Below are 9,189 nucleotides of genomic sequence, written 5' to 3'. Positions count from 1 at the left end.
GTAAAAGAGATAACAAAAACCATGCACATGGCTGAACATCTGGATTATTCAGACGACATTATCGTGTTTTTTCATCCAAACAATATCAATACCTAATTCTTTAACATCATGTCCATCATCAATATTGTAATAATGCATCATATATATCATACTGATGAATTATTGCTCTGAGTTTTATATTATTCATTATTGGCCTATAATACATTTATAGCAATTAAATAGAGCTGATGAGAGGAAGACAAATTGCCTTTATTGATTTAACAATGTAAAAGTATGTGTTTTAGTGAAGTGAGTCAACTACAGTTTGTTTCAGAATACAAAAATGCAAAATTATCAGTTATTTTATATATGAGAAGCAGTCTCAGTCTAAGTCTCGGTTATCGTATTGGCGGAAAAAAACCCCAAAACATTATGCATCCTTACCCTAATAGAAAATTTATATTTTTTGTGGGAATTCAAGACCTTTTCAGCCATGTTTGCCAACCAAAACAGCGATTGTGATCTTTTTTTCCCCTGAAACTAACCAAGTTGTTTTCTGTACATGATATGCAAGAAATGTACATTGCCACCGTTTCTCCTGGAGACAGGGTTATAAAACAGCTTGTGTTTTAGATACAGCCTCAGTACGTGGACCCGTATGCTCAGCTGGTCCTTTAATGTTGTTGAAAGTAATAAATATCTTTAATTTAGTTTCATGTTTTTAATGCTATTAAGTCTTTGTTGGCATTTCCTCACAAGCCAGCCATATGGCCAGTCCAATACATTGGGATGACTCATCCTCATACTTTTTCTTTTTTCTACATCCCACACACACATAAGTGCTCTTCCATTTCAGGCTCTGACCCTCCCACCTCCATCACGCTCCTCATTTATTCCATGTTGGGGTCGTTTGACGTCCATTTAAACCAGTGAAAGATAGGAAAACAGGAAGAAAAAAAAAATCCACCCAGTCTTTTCCCTTCACCCTCGATGTCGACCACACGCTGTGTCCTCAAGTAGAGGCGACAGCAACGTTTGGAAGTGCTTTTTACTTGAATGCGTGCCGTCAGCTGCAGAGAGCCTCCTGATGTTTAAAAGACATTCATCCGCCTGCCTGCTGCTGCGTGTGTGTGTGTGTGCTGGCTTGTTTAACTTTCTGTGTGTGTTTGCACAAAAGAGAGCAGAGGAAAAGGAAAGAAAAAAAAACTGAATCACAGAAGGAGAGATGTGTTGTATAATCCCACAGCATCACTTCTCTGACATCACATCTCTCCATTCAGAAAACAGCCTCCACCCTGAAGGCGCAGCATCAGCTCCGGAGGTCATGACAGCCAGCACACTGTAGTATCAATCATTTAAAGGTTACCATCCCTTCGCCCATCAAGAGACGGATAATAGAACAGACCCATTGTCTGCTATCATTCTGAGGGGGGAATGAACAAGCACACCGGGGCGATATGGAGATGAATTCAAGCGCTCGGGTCGCAGTGGTTCGACCACTGACCGATTGGAAATGACGTGCTTGTGTGGTAATAAGATTGAATGTGATGAATGTTTCATACAGAGGATGGGAGCTGAGATGAAATACTGTTAAAGCTTTTCTGGTGTGATTGAAAGAGTGTTAGTCCAGATGAGGAGCTGTTTAATGTTTGTGGCTGGGGGGGGGGCACGTTCAAAAATAGAAAACACTGGCACAAATACTGTATTTTTATTTCAGTACATTTTTCACAGCTAAAAATAACATGTCGTGTGGCTGCTGTGATGTATGTCAGTGATTATGTGCCACAAAAAAAAAAAAAACTGAAAGAAATGCACTTTGGTGGGATGGTCTGTCTTCAAACTTAACTCAGCCACGGATGAGTTAGAATAAAGTCATTGCAGCCATTCAGTAGAGGCTTTACGTGTATACAGCTAAAAAAAAAAAGTTCCTTCAAATTATTTTCAAAATGTGCTTAAAGTATCATAGTCAAAGTGCTCATTCTGCAGGAAAATGACCTCCTTAACTGATACACAATGTCATATATTACTCTAATCGATCGATAATACTGATTCCTCAAAGCAAAAGTAACAGTTTACAGATGTAGTTAGTAGAAGTGGAGCTAATTTTTTGAATATTTTGTATTCTTACAAAGTGTAATCTGCATCAGTGGATTGTCCAAATTCAGCAAATATTTTGAGTTTAAATTTGTGATCCTGAAAATAAATGCAGCTTTCAAGTAAACTGAGTTTAAGTCAAGTCCGTCCAACTTCAGTGGAGTACAATGAAGCGGCATGAAATGGAAATATTCAGGATCCAGTGCCTCAAACTGTACTCAGGGGCAGCACTTAAAGGTACAATGTGTAGGATTTTGCGATAACTAACAGTGTGCAACCAACTGAACACCCCTCACTCACCCTCCATTACAGCAGCTGCTAAAAATGCAGAAGGTCCTCTGTAGAGACGGCATTTGGTTTGTCCATTCTGGGCCACTGTAGAAACTTCTTGGTGCACCATGCAAAGCCCCCGGGTTGAGTGTCAGGCTCTGAAGACGATTCAATAGTGGCCAAACCATAGTGGCTAAAACCATGGTGGCTAATTGTTTGAGTTGCAAAATGATGTGTTCAGAATTTGTTCCGTTTGGCCCAATAACACTTGGACCAAATGGAATTCCTAGAGGAAAAATTATTTTATCCCCACTGAAGTGAGACAGGGACTAACCCAGAAGTTAGGTGGCTCAACTAGCCAACATATGTAGTGTGCAGACTCTACTGGCACCACAGTTCTGAAGATTCGGGTGATTTTATGTTTGTTTTTGGCTTCATGTGCCACTGAGCTGCTTTCATAGGAACACCCAGGCTCCACGTCCGACGCAGTATCCAGTTCTCATTATGTCTGTGGGCTTCCTGCGTAGTTATTAAAGGCTAACGTAGTTATGCATTAATGGAAACACATTTATTAATATCATATTCCATTTCTGCACCCACATCCTACACATTTCACCTTTGAGTAAGTGCACTTTATTGCTTTCCAACAAATACCAATTAAAATGTTCTCTTCTGAGGTGTCAGAGCACTAATTAAGGTTTACATCTCGATGAATGAAAAAGAATTAGATGGACGCCGTTACAGAGCGTGTCGTGTATCTCCGCACGTAAGCCGATCTGATCTGAATCTCTGTCTGTTGCATCTGTTTTTATCTGTTGCTGTGGAACTTATATCAGCCTCCTGGGCACCATCAGGATTCTGAGTGATGGATCAGAGGTTTTTAAACTCAAATCCCAGCAGGGTCCTGGTGGTGGAAGATTCACTGGCTGAATCTGTGATTCCTCTCCGGGCCTCGTGATGTGCCGTCTGTGTGCGTCCTGCCGTTACAGACCGGCGCAGTAATAAGAGAAACATTTCAAGTGATTGGAGCTGCTGCCTCCCTGTTCTCTCTCTCTGCGCTTATTATAGCACGTCAGTCTGTCTCTCTTCACTTTATTTATTTACTGATGGTGAAGTATTGATGACACAGACCATCCTTCCTGTTTCTGTTGTGGTGTACACTGAGCAGCTCGCTCAACGAAGTCTGTGATTGCTTTTTATTTTTCTGGCATCTTGCAGGTGTTTCTAATATGTTTGAAGAAGTGTGCAGTGAAGAGGAAATGCAGCTGCGCCTCCGGTGACCAACTGTGCTCACCAAGTCCATCTCTTATCATATTTAATGCTGCGACAACGCCGTGCTTGTGATCCGGTTAGGTTTAGGCACAAAAACCACATTGTTAGAGTCAGGAGAAGAACATTTTTTGGCTTAAAATGTCTGTTTTGTCTCCTCAAACACAGTTGGAGAGGTATCCTGAAAGATGCTAAAAGTGTTAAAAGTGTTAAAATCACAGTCTAAAACTGCGGCCACTTGCTTGGCAGTCTTGTCGGCTCTAACTTCACCACCTCCACACATGACAGTCAGATCATAAGCATGTGAATGTGATATGACATGTGTTATAAATGATGTCAATATGATATGTAGGCCTAGAAATGTAAACAGGTCAGTGGTTTGCAGAAATGTTTAAAACCCAGCATTTTATCCTGACGTTGGTGCTGGTACGCTTTGAGATTCTTCATGGATGCAAGTTGTTGCTCCCAGGCTCAGAACTGCAGCTGTCTACTGCTCAAAACATCTCGATATACTTCACGAGCAAAGAACATAAAACTAGACTTGCACGCATCTGATACAATTCAGAACCAAAGGTGAACTGTGTCAGTTCTCTCAGGCAGACTCGGCCATCAATGGATAGGTCCAAACAGGCTCAATGAAATCTATTTGCGCCTCATTTTGAAGGGCACTGACACTCTGAAAAATATGAAAATTATATATGATTTTTATCTTTTTCAGAGTTTCAGAGTTTCATTTTCTCCGTTCACTGGTTTGTTATGAAACTCTTCAACCACTGCATGACGAATGATGATCTGCAAGAGGAATTGCATGACATGTTGTGCAGAGGGACTTCTGAATATAAAGAAGTCATGAGCGTAACACATAAAATAAACACAATTTCAATTCATAACAAATTTCGGAATCAATCTGATGCTGAGTGACAATGATTGATTATATTTTTTGGCTCGGATTAGTTTTGCTCAGTTTTTCATAAAGATAAAGTGTTGTGCTAAAAAAACGTGACTCCATTGTAATTGAAAGAAAACTCGGACAGTCTTCATCCTGTTGAGCCTTTTCACTCTTTCTCAGGTGCATTCTGGGAGACAATCAACGCCTTGGACGCTCCAGATGCACGAATTTCCGAGCAAAGAAGGCAGGACAAACCTTTTCCAAATCGATCGCTTGAGCCGTGGAAACCCAAACGACTTGCTTAGCCGCTTAGCACCTATTAGGTCGAGCGACGTCAATGCGAAAGTAATTCTGAATTAATTATCCGCATGCTGCCGTGAGTAAACACAGCACACAGATGCTCTCCCTCTGTTCCCGCTGTGTGTCTGGCAGGGCTCATGTGATTGGCTGGAGGCGGTGACAACACCACTGTCAGGAAATATGACATCAGGAAATAGAGGGGTTTTTTTGGGGGGTGGGGTAAATGCCCAGAAAATAGATGAGAGAGTCAGACATTATTCTCTTCTTCCTGCAGGAATTGGCTTGCATATTAACAAATTAGCATCATTCAGACTGCAGAGGTGATCTGAAACATTTCTGCCAGCCCCAAATCTGCCTGTCGGGTTTCATTCCGCTCTCTTTCTCCCTCGCCTCAAAACAATTTGTACAATCTCATCTCCTCAATCTCTGCATAATATCTGCCACCATCTACAGTACTCCACCCTCCTCCTCCTCCTCCTCCTCCTCCTCCTCCTCCTGCAGCCTCTAAACCCACAGCAGTCGGTGGGGACTCTGCTGCTGTTTATCCACATGCCAATCAAAGCTGCAGGGAGAGAATGGTATCAGCTTAACAACGCCGGGTGTGCGTCACAATGGCACCGAGGCGCACGCCCCGCATGTTCACGCACCCACTGTCAGTCAGCCGCCTAAGACGTAAAAGCACACACACACACACACACACACACACACACACACACACACACACACACACACACACACAGACCCACAAAGCTGCATCTCGAGACGTTTTCTGATCTTTTGTGTGTGTGCAGATACTCGCTTTAATGCTTTATCATCTCAAGGACCCGTGACTCAACTGCGAGCCAAGGTTAGAGAGCTGCAAAACACTTGATCGCTCCCTTCTCGAACACTCGAATGTGATGCTGTCACGTCGAACGGTAGCAAAAGATGATCAGTGTGTGTGTGTGTGAGAGCGGGGGAAAAGGCGACAGGGCCACATGTGGTCATCCTTCCCCGGCTCCCTTTGTTTGTTTTCATCCTCCTCCTCGTCACCTCTTCACCCCCCACCCCCACCCCCACCCCTCCTCCATCACCCCATCATCATCATGAGGCGGCTCGCCTTCTCCTTCAACCGACGTCTCCATGGTGACGCCGTCTCACAGTCTTTCATCTGCCTCCACCTTCGTCTCCTTCCCACAGGTTGGTGTCCTCCTCTCCTCCATTAGTGGCTCCGTTTTCCTCCGACAGTCGCTCTTGCATTCATTACCTCTCCCCTCCGTTGTACCCTGTCCGGCTCATCTTCTCCCTCAGCCAATTACCGCGGTTAAAAAAGCGCGGCCCTTGTCTTCTGGAGGCAGGTGGTTTGAGCCAGGAACACAGATAGGGATGATTATGGCCGGCTGAGTCATTAGGACAGAGGAGGGGAGAGCTGAGGAGAGAAGTGTGTTGTCAGGAGCAGCGCAGGAAGCAGAGAGGAGAACTGGGGGAGTGAATGAAAGGAATGAAGCTGGAGGTTCACTACAGACCTCTTCTGAAAAGGCCACGCATGTCCATGTAATGCCACAGGAATGCATCAGGAGACCGGTGGGAGTGAGCTAAATATCTCGATGTTAATGAGACTCGAGTTCACCAGCTGAGGCTCAGTCGTCTCTCAGTCTCACGCTTATCTGTTAATGTCTCATAAAGTTTGATGTTAGGGTGACGGGTTTAGTTACTTACTTGATATGAGACGATTGATACCAGTCACACTTCTTCTGCATGGTATATATATGCAGCTGGTTGGCTTAGTTTAGCATAAGGACTGGGAACATGGATGATCAGCTAGCCTGGCTCTGTACAACATTTCTATAGCAGTGCCTCTGAACCGGACTAATGAGCACATGTGGCTTTATCTTCTTTGTTTAGTCCCTACAAACACAGAGCATTTTTCTTTTTTGCATGGCCATCACAGTTGCAACTGATGTTTATAAACCTTTACAATTTGCATGATACATGTTTTTTTTTTAAGCATTTCATTGTTTGTTAACTCTGAAATAACTATTACCTAAAGTTTAAATATCCATACGTATGCCATTTTTCAATGAGGGTTATTATAAAGTGTTACTAGAAACATTTATAAATCACTCAATAACTAAATACTGATGAATTAATGTGCTATTAAACACACCAAAAATAATGTTAAAAAACAAATTTAGGCATACATTTATACACTTTCACATCAACTGATATTCCTGTGTTCCTAAAGTGTTTTAGTGAATTCCCATTTTAGTAACTTTCTCATTTCACTTTAAATTGATGAATCATTTTTTATTTTATTGCTAGGCTCTCCGTTTCTCCCCATTTCCTACTATTTATTAGTGGAAGCTAAGCTAACTAGCTTATAGCTCAAGCTAGCTGCATATTCAGCATATAGACGTGAGAGTGGCTTCGATCCTCTCATCTAACTCTCAGCAGGTGAAGATTCTAGATTAGACAGCCGGGATTTGACAGGAACTGCAGGGAGTGATAGATTGTGAATGACATGCAACAAAAGGTGCCTCGTCAGACACGGCCTGGGAAGGTGAGGTTGATGGTGGGACACACCGGAGTTCTCTTCGCTTCGCAGTTTGTCATGAAGTTTTTGCTCCTGTGCACTTCTGAACATTAAAGTCAGCATTTCAGTCGCGTCTCGCTTCCGCCGTCTCGAGCCTGACAGCAGCAGCTAATCCCCCGCGCGCTACGTGGCACAATTTTGTCTTTTCGCGAAACTTAACTCCACTCTCGGCTCCTTCTCCCGCTTTGCCTCCCACCAACCTGTCAGCCTCCATTTTGCTTTTTCCGCTCATCATTAATACCATCCGCCCCCTCCTCCTTTTTTTTTTTTTTTGAAACCCTCTGCATATTAATAGCTTTGAGTGTTTACCTTGACGTTCTGACTCATCCCCTTTTCAGCAGATCTACAGCCTGCGTGTGCATGTACAGAGTGCACGTGTGCACGGACGATGGTGTGTGTGTGTGTGTGTCTACGGTTCAGGGATGCAAGCGTGACGCACTGGCTGACGTCACCGGGGGAACAGACAGGATGTGTTTTTTGATGAAGAAATCCTGTTGGAAAGAGAGAGCAGACTAAGAAGCAGATAAGACCCTATATGGGAACAATTACGTGTACTTTAATGTAACCCTGAATAAAAATGATTCACATATTTGCACAAATTATCATAATAATGTCTTGTAACAACTCCGTCTTTTCTGCTTCCCCTAATTGGATTTTGCTTCTACCTTTGCCTCCCTAATTGGTTGTGCATGTAACAGCCTCGTGTGTTGTCTACTTGAGATGTACAGTGTCTAGGCAACCGCGCTGATTTTTAGGTTCATTAAAGTGTGCCACCTTTTTTTTCTCCTGTCCTCCTCTGCATGACTCCATCTGGCCGGTGTCTGAAGTGAATGCGAGGTCTGCGGGGAGGCGTGAGAAAAGGGTGTGTGTGTGTGTGTGTGTGTGTGTGGCCGGAAATATGTATGGATGTTAGTCACATATCATCTCAAAAGGAGATCCCGTCGACTTTTGATCAAATCCAAAACCCAATTTGTGTCCATTTTTTTCTCTTGGTGTTAACAGGCGGTTGTCTCTGCGGCGTGTCACGCCCGGCGAGATTGTTTTGTGTGTGAGATTTTTTAAAATATGCTCCATCTCATGCGAACGCTGCTTCTATTTTTGTCTTCACAGTTCATCCTCTCATCTTTCCATTATGTTCAGTCTCATTCATCCACTCCCTCCCTCTCTCCCTCCACCACTCTGCCTGTTTTCAAACCTCCTTCTCTGCCTCGTCCCTCCCACCATCCCTCCCTCTCTCTCTCTTTCCCTCCCTCCTCCTCCATCCTTTTTTTCCTGATGCTTCATCTCTGCGGTCTCTCCCTCCGCCGCTCCCTGTCGACAGCGCTATGATGTCGCCTTGGCCGCCTCCCAAACCGTTTGCCCCCCCCTCGCTCCTCTTCCCCCACACCTCCCTCCATCCCTCGCTCCCTCCTGATGCTATAAATACCCAGCATCGGTGAGTCATCGCCGAGACATATCGGTTGCCTCTCCCTCCTCCCTTTTCTTTCCCCTCTCTCTCTCGCTCTCTTCACTTGAGCTCTTTGCCAGACCTCACAAGTCGTCCCACCTCCACCTTGGCCCCTCGCATCATGGCGACCCAGCTGGGCTAAGCCTCAGCCCGTGCCTGGCATGGCGCAGCCCGTGTTACCCAGGCTCTGAAGCCAAAGGTCAGCTTGACACCTCCGATGCCCGAAAAACAAAATCAGCAGGAGTGGGCGCGTTATGAGGGAACACAGTCAACCATATCGCTAACTTTCCAATTAGGTGGTGACGTGGCAGGGCTCTCCCTGAATGCCCCCCAAAAGTTGCTTCAAAGTCAGATGCTCTCCTCAAGTTC

Source organism: Acanthopagrus latus, chromosome 21 (genome assembly GCF_904848185.1).
Source record: "Acanthopagrus latus isolate v.2019 chromosome 21, fAcaLat1.1, whole genome shotgun sequence".
Classification (NCBI taxonomy): Eukaryota; Metazoa; Chordata; class Actinopteri; order Spariformes; family Sparidae; genus Acanthopagrus; species Acanthopagrus latus.
This window is presented reverse-complemented; position numbering follows the sequence as displayed.